Raw genomic sequence first — 15,304 nt, forward strand, 5'->3', positions numbered from 1 at the left:
ACCTCACATGGACTGCAGCGGTTCAAGAAGGCAGCTCATCACACCTTCTCAAGGGCAGGGATGGGCAATGAATGCTGGCCTGGCCAGTGTTGCCCACATCCCATGAATGAATTAAAAAAAAAACAGGTTGCTGTGGTCTAGAACACACAGCCAACAAGACTTGCGACTGTAGAAAAAGCCCTAGCAAGACTAAACCAGAGATGCCAAGCATGTAATCTGCATGTAGATAGTCTGAATTGTCACAAACAGGTGAATGGTTGGTTTTCTCTTGAGGATTATATAGCCTTAGAGGGAGTGCAACAAAAGTTTACTTGACAGATTCCTGGGATGAGGGGATTGTCCTATGATGAGAGATTGAGTTGACTGGTCCATTATTTTCTCCATTTAGGAGAATGAGATATAATCTCATTGAAATATATAAAATTCTTAAGGGGTTTGACAGGATAGATGATGGGAGGATATTTCCTCTGGCAGGGAAGTCTAGAAAAAGGGGTCAGTCTCAGAATAAGGGGTCGCCCATTTAGGACTGAAATTAGGAGAAATTTCTTCAGTCAAAAGGTTGTGCATTTTTGGAATTCTCTATCCCAGAGAGCAGTGGGTGCTTAGTCATTGAGTATGGTCAAGATAGAGATCAATAGAGATATGGGGATATTGCAGGACGATTGAGTTGTGGTAGGAGATCAGTCATGATCTTATTGAATGGTGGAGAAGGCTCGAAGAGCTATCTGGCCTTCTCTTGCCCCTATTTCTTATGTTCTTATGTACCTGTACATGCTAAGAGATGGGGCCCATATTAAGGAGATAACATTTTACTTGAAGTCACCCCAGACTGATATCATGGCTATGATTGGCAAATGGAACTACAGCTGGAGGCATGTGGCCTTATTGTCAATGGAGCTCTTCAAAGTATTAAAGTGTTGTCTCTGTATAAAACTCACTATAGTCATGAAAATGATTACAGATACAGAGTGGATTCAAGATTCAGCCCTACACAGCCCTATCTCTGATCCCCATTTCCTTGAAGCATGGGTACCTGCTGCAGAGTGTAGGATTGGTGAATTTACTTTAATAATCCAATTCAATAAGATAATATTAAAGAGCTTTGATTCACCAAGAAAACCAATCCATTTGTAATGAGCTAAAACATTTCTGACTGTTGTATGCCCAGTACACTATTTCCCTGCAAAATAATGGATAGCCATCCCATTCGCTGCTTGCTCCTTCCTCCTGTACAGTCTACATTTATTTTCTTTATGGGGGAAGAGGAAAAATAAGCGTTGCGGAGGGAACGATCCCTTCGGAATGCTGACAGGGGAAGGAAGGGGAAGATGCATTTGGTGGTGGCATCACGCTGGAGGTGGCAGAAATGGCGGAGGATGATCCTCTGGATGTGGAGGCTGGTGAGGTGGAAAGTGAAGACAAGGGGAACCCTGTTGGAGTTCTGGGAGGGAGGGGAAGGCGTGAGGGCAGAAGTGCGGGAAATGGGTCGGACATGGTTGAGGGCCATGTCAACCACAGTGGGGGGGAATCCTCGGTTGAGGAAAAAGGAAGACATATCAGAAGCGCTGTCGTGGAAGGTTGCATCATCAGAGCAGATGCTTCAGAGATGGAGAAAATGGGAGAATGGAACGGAGTTCTTACAGGAGGCAGGGTGTGAAGAAGTGTAGTCAAGGTAGCTGTGGGAGTTGGTGGACTTATAATGAATATTAGTGGACAGCCTATCCCCAGAGATGGAGACAGAGAAGTCGAGGAAGGGAAGGGAAGTGTCAGAGGTGGACCATGTAAAGGTGAGAGAAGGGTAGAAATTGGAAGAAAAGTTGATAAAGTTTTCCAGCTCAGGGCAGGAAATGGCACCGATACAGTCATCAATGTACCGGAAAAAGAGTTGTGTAGGACTGGAACAAGGAATGTTCGACATATGCCGCAAAAAGACAGGCATAATTAAGACCCATGCGGGTACCCATAGCAACAGCTATTACCTGAAGGAAGTGAGTGGAGTTGAAGGGCAAGTTGTTCAATGTGAGAACAAGTTCAGCCAAGCGGAGGAGGGTGGTGGTGGATGGGGACTGGTTGTACACGTTTCTGTGATATTTTGGGATCCTCATTTTGCTCACGTTTGCTGATGAGAGTTTTTGCAATAGAAAACTCCACTGTTCTTCTCGATATGGGAAATATGGGTCCTCATAAACTGGTTTCTTGCAATCACGAATTTTCTTCACTCCACCGTTGGCGGCTGTGCCTTCTGCTGCCTGGGGCCTAATCTCTGGAATTCCCTCCCTAAACCTCTCCACCTATCCCTTCTCCTGTAAGATGCTCTTTCAAATCTGCCTTTTTGACCAAACTTTTGGCCAACTATCCCAATATCTCCTTTCGTGGCTTGGCGTCAAATTTTGTTTGATAACATTCCTGTGAGGCACCTTGGGACATTTTATCATGTTAAAGGCGTTATACAAATGCAAGTTGTTGTCATCATAACTATCTTGTGGATTTAAAAGGTTGCCAATTGGGTTTGATGCTACGTTAGTCATATTCCCCATTGATATTCTTACATTGGGGTCCACAATGCTAAGGATATCCATCCAGCTCTTCAAAGGATGGTAATGTCGTAATGTCTTTAGTGATTGCATCAATGATTAGAGGGCAAATTGTGAGAAGCTCATTCCTTCTGGGTGGCGAGGGGTCTCCATAAGAGAAGCTCAGATTCTTTTCATTTAGAATCCCTATAGCTGGGGGAGGAAAAGGAGTGAGGAGCTTCATCCAATCCGTGTAGGTGCTAAATGTGCACAACGTTTGGAGAGAAGGATTGAAGTACATATCCAGTCTCGTCCAACATTGTCTGTGACAGAGCCTCATGGTTTTATCAACTGTTTTCCCTCATTGATTAGTGCAAGGTCATGCTTTAGAGAAGGTTTTCAGACAATCCAGTAATACAGTTGCAAGCGAATGGATAAAAAAGAAGCATAAACATCCACCTCAAACCTGTCATCACCAACGAATGAATGAGAGATGCAAAAGCACCACATAACCAACCTCATTATGTGTTCATTTAGAAAAGAACTTTTTTCCTATTCTTATTACCTTAATTTGTTCTGTGCATCTGAGCCAAGGAAGATACATTACTCTTTCACAGGCTTGAAGAGCTTGGGATGATCTACTAAAGAACAAAGAACAAAGAAAATTACAGCACAGGAACAGGCCCTTCGGCCCTCCAAGCCTACGCCAATCCAAATCCTCTATCTAAACCTGTCGCCTATTTTCTAAGGGTCTGTATCTCTTTACTTCCTGCCCATTCATGTATCTGTCTAGATACATCTTAAAAGACGCTATCGTGCCCGGCGTCTACCACCTCCGCTGGCAATGCGTTCCATGCACCCACCACCCTCTGCGTAAAGAACTTTCCACGCATATCCCCCCTAAACTTTTCCCCTTTCACTTTGAACTCGTGTCCCCTTGTAATTGAATCCCCCACTCTGGGAAAAAGCTTCTTGCTATCCACCCTGTCTATACCTCTCATGATTTTGTACACCTCAATCAGGTCCCCCTTCAACCTCCGTCTTTCTAATGAAAATAATCCTAATCTACTCAACCTCTCTTCATATCTAGCGCCCTCCATACCAGGCAACATCCTGGTGAACCTCCTCTGCACCCTCTCCAAAGCATCCACATCCTTTTGGTAATGTGGCGACCAGAACTGCACGCAGTATTCCAAATGTGGCTGAACCAAAGTCCTATACAACTGTAACATGACCTGCCAACTCTTGTACTCAATACCCCGTCCGATGAAGGAAAGCATGCCTTCTTGACCACTCTATTGACCTGCGTTGCCACCTTCAGGGAACAATGGACCTGAACACCCAAATCTCTCTGTACATCAATTTTCCCCAGGACTTTTCCATTTACTGTATAGTTCACTCTTGAATTGGATCTTCCAAAATGCATCACCTCGCATTTGCCCTGATTGAACTCCATCTGCCATTTCTCTGCCCAACTCTCCTACTAATGTAGGAAAAGCCTCAAATTGACATTGTGACAACCCTTCCATACTATATTCTAAATGCCAAAATTGTGTGTGAGAGATTAAGGGACAGAACCCGACATTTATTGCAATTTTTGAAAGCAGGTTCATCACTCAGTGGGGACTGGGTAGCTTAGTTGGCAGTTAGCATGTAGTTCACAACAGCAGCAACAGCATGGGTCTAATGCTGGGAAGGTGGTGGCGTAGTGGTATTGTCACTGGACCAGAGACCCAGGGTATGGCTCTGGGGACATGGGTTCGAATCCCACCACAGCAGAAGGTGGAATTTGAATTCAATTAATAAATCTGGAATTAAGAGCTAGTCTAATGATGGCCATGAAACCATTGTTGATTGTTGTAAAAACCCATCTGGTTCACGAATGTCCTTTAGGGAAGGAAATCTGCTGTCCTTACCTGGTCTGGTCGACATGTGACCTCAGACCCACAGCAATGTGGTTGACTCTTACATGCCCTCTGAAATGGCCTAGCAAGCCACTCAGTTGTATTTAACAGCTACGAAGTCAATGAAAAAAAAGGAATGAAACCGGACGGACCACCCGGCATCGACCTAGGCACTGGAAAAGACAATGGCAAACCCAGCCCTGTCGACCCTGCAAAGCCCTCCTTACTAACATCTGTGGGCTGGTGCCAAAGTTGGGAGAGCTGTCCCACAGACTAGACAAGCAACAGCCTAACATAGTCATCCTCACGGAATCATACCTTACAGACAATGTCCCAGACACTGCCACCACTGTGCCCGTGGGACAGGACATACCCAGTAGAGGTGGCGGCATAGTGGTATACAGTAGGGAAGGAGTTGCTCTGGGAATCCTCAACATCGACTCCGGACCCCATGAAGTCTCATGGCATCAGGTCAAACATGGGCAAGGAAACCTCCTGCTGATTACCACCTACAGCCCTCCCTCAGCTGATCAGTCAGTACTCCTCCATGTTGAACACCACTTGGAGGAAGCACTTAGGAAGGAAAGGGTGCAGAATTTACTCTGGGTGGGGGACTTCAATGTCCATCACCAAGAGTGGCTTGGTAGCACCACTACTGGCCGAGTCTTAAAGGACATAGCTGCTAGTCTGGGTCTGCGGCAGGTGGTGAGGGAACCAACAAGAGAGAAAAACATACTTTACCTCGTCCTCACCAATCTGCCTGCCGCAGATGCATCTGTCCATGACTGTATTGGAAGGAGTGACCACTGAACAGTCCTTGTGGAGGCAAAGTCCTGCCTTCACATTGAGGATACCGTCCATCATGTCGTGTGGCAATATCACCGTGCTAAATGGGATAGATTTCGAACAGATCTAGCAATGCAAACGTGGGCATCCATGAGGCGCTGTGGGCCATCAGCAACATCAGAATTGTACTCAACCACAATCTATAACCTCAAGGCCCAGCATATCCCCCACTCTATCATTACCATCAAGCTAGGAGACCAAACCTGGTTCAATGAAGAGTGCAGGAAGGCATGCCAGGAACAGCACCAGGCATACCTCAAAATGCGGTGTCAACCTGGTGAAGCTGCAACAGAGGACTACATGCATGCCAAACTGCGTAAGCAGCATGCAATAGACAGAACTAAGCGAACCCATAACAAACAGATCAGATCTTAGTCCTGCCACATCCAGCCGTGAATGGTGGTGGACAATCAAACAACTAACTGGAGGAGGTGGCTCCACAAATATCCCCATCCTCACTGATGGGGGAGCCCAGCACATCAGTGCGAAAGATAAGGCAAAAGCATTTGCAACAATCTTCAGCCAGAAGTGCCAAGTTGATGATCCATCCCGGCCTCCTCCTGAAGTCCCCAGCATCACAGATGCCAGACCTCAGCCAATTCGATTCACTCTGCATGATATCAAGAAACGACTGAAGGCACTGGACAAACGCTATGGGCCCTGACAATATTCCAGCAATAGTACTGAAGACCTGTGCTCCAGAACTTGCCGCACCCCTAGCCAAGCTGTTCGAGTACAGCTATAACACTGGCATCTACCCGGCAATGTGGAAAATTGCCCAGGTATGTCCTATACATAAAAAGCAGGACAAGTACAACCCGGCTAATTACTGCCCCATCAGTCTACTCTCAATCATCAGTAAAGTGATGGAAGTGTCATCAACAGTACCATCAAGCAGCACTTGGTTAGCAATAATATAAAAGCAAAATACTGCGGATGCTGGAAATCTGAAACAAAAACAAGAAATGCTGGATTCACTCAGCAGGTCTGGCAGCATCTGTGGAAAGAGAAGCAGAGTTAACGTTTCGGGTCAGTGACCCTTCTTCGGAACTCTTCCGAAGAAGGGTCACTGACCCGAAACGTTAACTCTGCTTCTCTTTCCACAGATGCTGCCAGACCTGCTGAGTGAATCCAGCATTTGTGGCTTGGTTAGCAATAACCTGCTCAGTGACGCTCAGTTTGGGTTCCGACAGGGCCACTCAGCTCCTGACCTCATTACAGCCTTGGTTCAAATATGGACAAAAGAGCTGAACTCAAGAGGTGAGGTGAATGTGACTGCCCTTGACATCAAGGCAGCATTTGACTGAGTATGGCATCAAGAAGCCCTAGCAAAACTAAAGTCAATGGGAATCATGGGGAAAGCTCTCTGCTGGCTGGAGTCATACCTAGCGCAAAGAAAGATGGTTGTGGTTGTTGGAGGTCAATCATCCCAGCTCCAGGACGTCATTGCACGAGTTCCTCAGGGTAGTGTCCTCGGCCCAACCATCTTCAGCTGCTTCATCAATGACCTTCCTTCAATCATCAGGTCAGAAGTGGGGATGTTCATTGATGATTGCACAATGTTCCACACCATTTGCAACTCCTCATATGCTCCTCAGATACTGAAGCAGTCCGTGTAGAAATGCAGCAAGACCTGGACAATATCCAGGCTTGGGCTGATATGGCAAGTAACATTCATGCCACACAAATGCCAGGCAATGATCATCTCCAACAAGAGAGAATCTAACCATCTCCCCATGACATTTAACTGCACTACCATCGCTGAATCCCGCACTATCAACATCCTAGGGGCTCCCATTGACCAGATACTGAGCTGGACAAGCCATATAAATACTGTGGCTACAAGAGCAGGTCAGAGGCTAGGAATCCTGAGGTGAGTAACTCATCTCCTGACTCCCCAAAGCTTGTCCACCATCTACAAGGCACAAGTCAGGAGTGTGATGGAATACTCTTCACTTGCCTGGATGGCTGCAGCTCCAACAACACTCAAGATGCTTGACACCATCCAGGACAAAGCAACCCGTTTGATTGGCACCCCATCCACAAATATTCACTCCCTCCATCACCGACGCACAGTGGCAGCAGTGTGTTACCATCTACAAGATGCACTGTAGCAACGCACCAAGTCTCCTTAGACAGCACCTTCCAAACCAGCGACCTCTACGAACTAGAAGAACAAGGGCAGCAAATGCATGGGAACACCACCACCTGCAAGTTCCCCTCCAAGTCACACACCATCCTGACTTGGAACTATATCGTCATTCCTTCACTGTTGCTGGGTCAAAATCCTGGAACTCCCTTCCTAACAGCACTGTGGGTGTACCTATCCCACATGGACTGCAGCGGTTCAAGAAAGCAGCTCACCACCACCTTCTCAAAGGCAATTAGGGATGGGCAATAAATGCTGGCCAGGCCAGCGATGCCCACATCTCATGAATGAATAAAAAAGAATTCTCATTCCAATCTGAAAAAGGCAGCAGGAAACCACCTCATATACCCTCTTCCCTATTCATGCTCATCTGTCCTGTGTGGAGAAAAAGAGCAGAGGACCTGCCTTTGAGGAAAACACCACCACGGCATGGCATCACTCAATAGTCTGGCTAATGTCACAAGATTTCTTTGCAGTTTCTTTCAGATTCAAAAACAATGCAAGTGTTAGTTTTACACCAGGTAGTAAAATTGGTCCTAAATCACACAGGTTTTACCAATCTCTTGCCAGAACTGCAATGGGAGACCCCTCCCAAAGAAATGGGGGACACCAGTTATGTCGGGTTGCAATCATTTTCCAAGTTTTCCGTATTTACTTGCGGGGGGTGGGGTGGGGGAAGCAGGGGTTTGGAACATCCATCCATCACATACGAGGCAAATTACAGGACACGACAGGACAGGACAGGAGAAGACCAAAGACAGGAAATCTCCATGACTGGAGTTCCCAGTCCAGCCCATGGATGGCAATCCCAGGATAGTGACCCCAGCAAATCAGTGGTGGCCAATAGGCCTAGAGAAATAACAATTGGCCTTGAACCCCAAAGAGGTCAAAGTTTTGCTTTAAAAAATTCCTGGTATCAACACCACCCCCCACCCCCACCCCCCTGCCACTTGTTTGGCACTGATCAGAGCAATGGCAAGTGTTTTGGGGAACATAGAACATAGAACATAGAACAGTACAGCACAGTACAGGCCCTTCGGCCCACGATGTTGTGCCGAACCTTTAACCTACTCTAAGATCAAACTATCTACATACTCTTCATTCTACTATCATTCATGTACCTGTCCAAGAGTCGCTTAAATGTCCCTAATGTATCTGCTTCTACTACCACCGCTGGCAGTGCATTCCACGCACCCACCACTCTCTGTGTAAAGAACCTACCTCTGACTTCTCCCCTAAACCTTCCTCCAATCACCTTAAAATTATGAGGTAAAATAACTTCCTCTATATGTGGCATGGGCAACTCTTCCTCCTCAACACCTACCTCCAATCGCCGGCCCTCCCCCCACCCCCATGGGAAGGTGGTTATCAAAGTTTCCAGATTTATAGTCCAGGTGAGCACCAATGTCAGGCCTCAAGAGTAATGCCTTCCCACTGACCCCATAAACTCTAACAAGGATCAGCATTGGAGGGCACCATCAAGCATGATTCTGGGAATAACCATTAGCATCACAGCCTGTGGAAATTTCAGGGACCTTCTCTTTTACCCTGCACTATCTTGATTAGCAGGTTGCAACTGAATGGAGGCCACAAAATGGACAGACTCATGGTTGCAATCACTCATTGCTGGCTCAGAACCAAATGGCTGAACTTCACCTCCACTTCTAGACCTCTCGGCTGTAAAAACCTATTTACCCAAACTCGACTGGAATTCATGCAGTAGATCCCTTTACAAAGTTGCGCAGTCACCCTCACTGAAGTTGAGGTTGATCAGTGAACTATCTCAGAGTGTTCTAACCAGTAATAACGTCTCTGGATTATTTATAATAATAAATGCTCCATCTGACAAACCATTTCGATGCCTACTTCAACTGGGCATGGACTCAAATTTGTGTTCAAACCCTATTTGTATTTTATTCCTCTGGGGGGGGTGGGGGGTCTCAGCCAAAAGATGACACCTCTGACAGTGCAGGGCTCCCTCAGTACTGCACTGATGTCCCTGCCTGGACTATATGCTTAACTCTCTGGAATGGGACTTCAACCCAGAAATCTTCAGCCCGCGAGGTGGAATTACTACCACTGAGACAAGGCTGACACCCTGAAAGAAGTGATTGTATCGAAAAAAAGGCTGAAGGCTGCATTTATGTGGATGAAACACAAGATTCTTATTTCAGTTTACATAGCTCAGCACGGGATCTGGCTCAGTATGTCACCTCTCTACTATTAAGGCCCCCGATAATGTGTCCAGACAGATCCACTGCCAATAACAGTGATGTCTGGGGAGGCGTATCCTACTGGATAGGTAGCTTCATGACATTCAAATTATGCAGCCCTGTGGCTGTAGAACATTCTCATCAGTAAGCTGGTCCATCCTGATTTTGCTAGTCACTTACTTGTGTGTTGAACATACTGGGAATATATTCCTTTGCAGCTTTTGTTCACTAGCAGTTTGAAAAGTTTGATATGTGTGTGCCTAATTGAGCTCATCCAGCAATAAATCCTGAAATAATCTGCCTCTCTCATGCAAGAGCGGCACAATGAAGCTGGACAAGTGGTAGAAGTGTTAGTGGGGGAGCATTTCGGGGATAGTGACCATAACAGTGGGCAGACACAGTGGTGCAGTGGTTAGCACCGCAGCCTCACAGCTCCAGTGACCCGTGTTCAATTCTGGGTACTGCCTGTGCGGAGTTTGCAAGTTCTCCCTGTGACTGCGTGGGTTTCTGCCGGGTGCTCCGGTTTCCTCCCACCGCCAAAGACTTGCAGGTTGATGGGTAAATTGGCCATTGTAAATTGCCCCTAGTGTGGGTAGGTGGTAGGGAATATGGGATTACTGTAGTTTTAGTTTAGTTTAGAGATACAGCACTGAAACAGGCCCTTCGGCCCACCGAGTCTGTGCCGACCATCAACCACCCATTTATACTAATCCTACACTAATTCCATATTCCTACCACATCCCCACATGTCCCTATATTTCCCTACCACCTACCTATACTAGGGGCAATTGCTAATGGCCAATTAACCTATCAACCTGCAAGTCTTTGGCATGTGGGAGGAAACCAGAGCACCCGGAGGAAACCCACACAGACACAGGGAGAACTTGCAAACTCCGCACAGGCAGTACCCAGAATTGAACCCGGGTCGCTGGAGCTGTGAGGCTGCGGTGCTAACCACTGCGCCACTGTGCCGCCCCTTATAGGGTTAGTATAAATGGGTGATTCTTGGTCGGCACAGACTCGGTGGGCCGAAGGGCCTGTTTCAGTGCTGTATCGCTAAAATAAAAGTAAAATAAATTTTTTTAAAAATATAGAGCTCGTAAACAATCAATGAACAAAATATCTACAGATAAAATCAGGAATAAAATATATGAGAAACTAGATCAGAAATTCCAAACTGAAGACATGACTCGATGTCCAGTGACATGCAGGCCAACACTGTGACCCTTGCTTTGGAGCAGTAGCCACATGACTAATGATCTGACACACTAATCCACACAGTATACCAGGCTGCATGAACAGACCTGCAGATCTTGAGCATTGGAAATTATGGAGTTTAGTGGGCAGGAGCTCACAGCGACTGAGTACCCCTCTGTGTAATTCCAAACAGCACTGGGACTCAGCACCTGTTTCTTCCATTCAAGTCAGTGCTCAAGAGATTAATGGTCTTCTCTGTAGTGGAAGACAGTGGACATTTGGGTCTATGGATACAGTCAGACACCAACTTATCTGGAGTAATTTTAGAGAATGAACCCAACAGATATGGGCCAATACCATGTATGGGGATGAAACAGAAGTCTTTAGTGTCTGGTCAATTGAGTCTTGCATTTGACTATTCAATGAGCGGTTGGCATTCCAATTAGAGACTTTAAAAGGGTTTGGCAGGAAATGGTAAGGCCACTCAGACCGACCTAAGGATGATTGGTGTGTCTTACGAACATTGGACTTTGAAATGTGATTGTGTTTTGAAAATGCGATTTTTAAAAGTTCAAGATGGAGTCAGAGAAGTCAGGTGACCTCACACCAACTCTGCTTAAAGACAAGATAGAAATCTTGGTTACCAGGCTAACAGAGAAAATAGATCAAAGCCTGTTTTTTGAAAAGTAGAGTCTGCAGGGATATAACACCTGAAGAACAATGGGTTTCACCCTCCCAGACTTTTGGCTCGTAAAACAAGGAGTCAGTGATTCTGAGGATGCAAACGCGCATGGCAGCTGCCAACACCTGGAAACAATGAAACGCCTGGATGGCTCTGCTGAAACCAGACTTGTGGACTTTGCATATTGGAAAAGGACAATAAGCTATTGAATTTTGATTCCAGACAAATTTAACAGATTTTCTGAAGGCAGACAACCACTGGTATCAGTCTCAAGGGAGAGCGAGAGAGAACAGCTGCTTTCAGGAAAAAACTGATACATCGAAAGGCTGAGAAGACTTGAACCTGTTTTGAAAATTGAGGTTCGCAGAGATGTAAAAGACCAACATGATCACCAACAATCACCTTATTCACGGACACCTAGATTGAAAGTGCTCAGGGAAGTAAGCGAAGAGGACATTTACTTTGAGAAAAGTTTGGGAGATCCAATCGATTGCAACTGGGAGGAGTCTGGGATTTTTAACCGCAAAGATTTTTCCATCAAAGAGAACTGTAACGTATAACGTTAGGTTTTCAAGTGTTTTAGTAAGTAAAGAAAATACCTTTCTTTATAATTTGGGAGTATCAGCTACTTACAAAGCGCTCTTTAATTAATGAGGATTTCCTTTAGTTTAGTTGTTACAATAAAAGTCTTAAAACTTGAAATTTTGTTGTGTAATTCTTTAAATTGGTCTGTGGGTTCATGTCTCATATTTTAATGTTCATAGTCTCATTGAGGTTGTAACAGTGTGGGGAATGGAATTAAAATTGGTGCAGTAAAGGCTGAGACACATTTTTGAGGCAAATTACCCTGCATTTAGCTGAGATATACATGACCTGGCAGAGGTTGATGCTGACACTGATGCTGAAACTTATAGAATCATCGAAGCTGACAGCGCAGGAGGAGACTATTCGTCTCCTCATGTATATGCTGGCTCTTTGACACGTAGTCTCACAACCCCGTAAGCGCCTCATCCTTAATTATCTGTCCAACTCCCCGTTAAAATTTATGGAATCAGATTCCACCACCTTTTCAGGTAGAGAATTCCAGATCCTGACAACTCTCTGAGTGAAAACATTTCTCCTCTTCTGCTCTCTGGATCTTTTGAATAATTTTGCATCTCTGGTTATATGACCCCCTCACGAGAGGAAATAATTTTTCTCAATCTAATCCATCAAAACCTATCACCTTCTAAGTTCCAAGGAGAACATTCATAGCTTTTCCAAACTCTCCTCGTAATTGATGTTCCCTCATCCCTGGTAACATCCACCATACCTTTTATTTAGAGATACAGCACTGAAACAGGCCCTTCAGCCCACCAAGTCTGTGCCGACCAACAACCACCCATTTATACTAATCCTACATTAATCCCATATTCCCTACCACATCCCCACCAATCTCCTACCTATACTAGGGGCAATTTGCAATGGCCAATTTACCTATCAACCTGCAAGTCTTTGGCTGTGGGAAGAAACCAGAGCACCTGGCAGAAACCCACACAGTCACAGGGAGAACTTGCAAACTCCACACAGACAGTACCCAGAACTGAACCTGGGTAGCTGGAGCTGTGAGGCTGCGGTGCTAACCACTGTGCCAACGTCCTTCCTGAAGTATGGTGTTCAGAATTGTCCAAAACACTCCTGATGAGACCTAACCAGAGATTTATCAATTTCTAGCATGATCTATTTTCTTTTATATTCTATTCCTCTATTTATAAACCTAAGTAACATATTATTTTTTACCGACCTTAAAAACTTGCCCCGCCACATTTAAGGATTTCTGTTATGGACACCAAGGTCTCCTTTCTCACCTGCTCTCTTCAAAAGGGTGCCATTTATAGTATACTGTCTTTCCATATTAGTCCTCACAAAGTCCATCACTTCACACTTCTCTGCATTGAACTCTATCTGCCAGGTTTCTGCCCGTTTCACCATGCTGTCTGTGTTATCCTTGAATTGGGATCAGTAGGGCAATATTAGTAGATTATTTAGCATTAGGATACGTTAACAGTCTTAGAAGGAAGACGGTAGTACTGTAGTTGTGGGGAACCAGGGCATGATGGGATGCATGGCAACAGTTATGGGAAGCTGTACAACTCAGAAGTCTAATTGCCTTTACATCAGTGTAAACATGTTGTCCTTGAGATAAGGCTGCAACTGCAGGAGGCACAGGATATTATAAACTGTGAAAACACCAGGCCTCAGGAATGGGGAGGAGACAACAGGGGGGAAGATTAGTGAGACAATACATTTCAGTTTATTGATCAAGCTGCAGCTTTAGAATGTGTCGGAGTGGGGGGCCGTAGTGTGGACAAATGAGTAATGGTTATTGTATTCTATAAATTTGTTCTACAGACTCTGTTTCATTGAGAAGCCTCTGGATGTTTCACCAGGCACTTCTCCCTTGTGTTTGAATAAACCTTTATTTACTTTAATCCTGTGGACTCGAGACCAGTTATTTTCCCCATAACACTTTGGTGTAGTCGGCAGGATCCTTAAGGCTCAGTCGCGGTACCCAGTCGAATGTCAGACTCAGAGAGTGGGTGAGTGCATTTACTTTACCACCCACTAGATAGGGAGGTCGTCATTTGGGATGGGAAGCTGGTGGGCCGATTTGAGGATCCGAACCAAAGGGTGGGCCCACAGTTGGAGTAACTAAAGGCAGCGCAGCACCAGGATCGTGGTTCTTTGGGTAAACGACGAAGTAATATCGTTCTTGGTGTTAACCAGGCGAAGTAAGAACGATCGAAGTGGAAACGAGAGGTCCGTTTCCCATGTAAGAATGATCGTAGGCTAGCAAGAGGTCCGTACCCAGACAAAGTAGCGAACGGCCGTAGAGGAAGCGAGAGGCCCACTTCCCGCAGAGAGGAAGTAAGAATGACTGGAGAGGAAACAAGAGGACGTTTCTCACGTAGGAACGATCGGAGAGGAAACGAGAGGACATTTCTCAAGTAGGGACGATCGGAGGATAGCGAGAGGTCCGTACCCAACCAAATAGTAACAACAGTCAGACTATAAAACATCAGCCATGGCAAATAAGGATCCGGAGTGGGGCCCGAAGGGTCACTCACTGAATTCTTGGCAGCCAAAAACAAGAAGAACTTTAGATAAAATAATGAGGAAGGTTGGCATCCCTCGAGGACACCTCGAGGACCCCGGATAAGTATAAAGAATGGCGGAAAGAACAGACAAAAGAGATTAACTATATTATGCAAGTGCTATCTTACAATGTGTCAGATTGGAAATCTGAATTAGCTAAACTAACTCAGGAAAAGAGACAGCTCACAAGTGTTAGAAGGACAAGAGCCAGAGTGGGAAAGTGAGAGATATCAGATTGAGGTAAGAGGGACAATTTAAACAAGATGCTTTAATGAAATTTATAAGTGAGTAAAAACAAGTTACTGTGTCTTTTTTCGAGTCTTCCACTTGTCTGCATAGCTCTGTGCTATGGAGCTGACAGTTGTTAACTCTTTGTTGTCTGGCTTTAATGTTGAAAGTATGAGTCTGTTCCTATTCTTGCACATGTATATTTCTGTGGGAAACTTGAGTCATGTTTTGGGTGTGAACTAGTTGAACCTGTGTGTGTTCCTTGGGCTGGGGACTAGGAATTTAATGCAGACTTTTGGTACTTTGAATTCATAATCTATTACAGGAATCAATATTTCTAAGTTGTATGGAATTAAGGAAGTGTGAATGTGATTGCTGAGTGTACTCATTTCAATTTAAGATTGTGCACCCAGAAATGGGATATAAAAGCTGAATTA

Source organism: Heterodontus francisci, chromosome 25 (assembly GCF_036365525.1).
Source record: "Heterodontus francisci isolate sHetFra1 chromosome 25, sHetFra1.hap1, whole genome shotgun sequence".
NCBI classification, from domain to species: Eukaryota; Metazoa; Chordata; class Chondrichthyes; order Heterodontiformes; family Heterodontidae; genus Heterodontus; species Heterodontus francisci.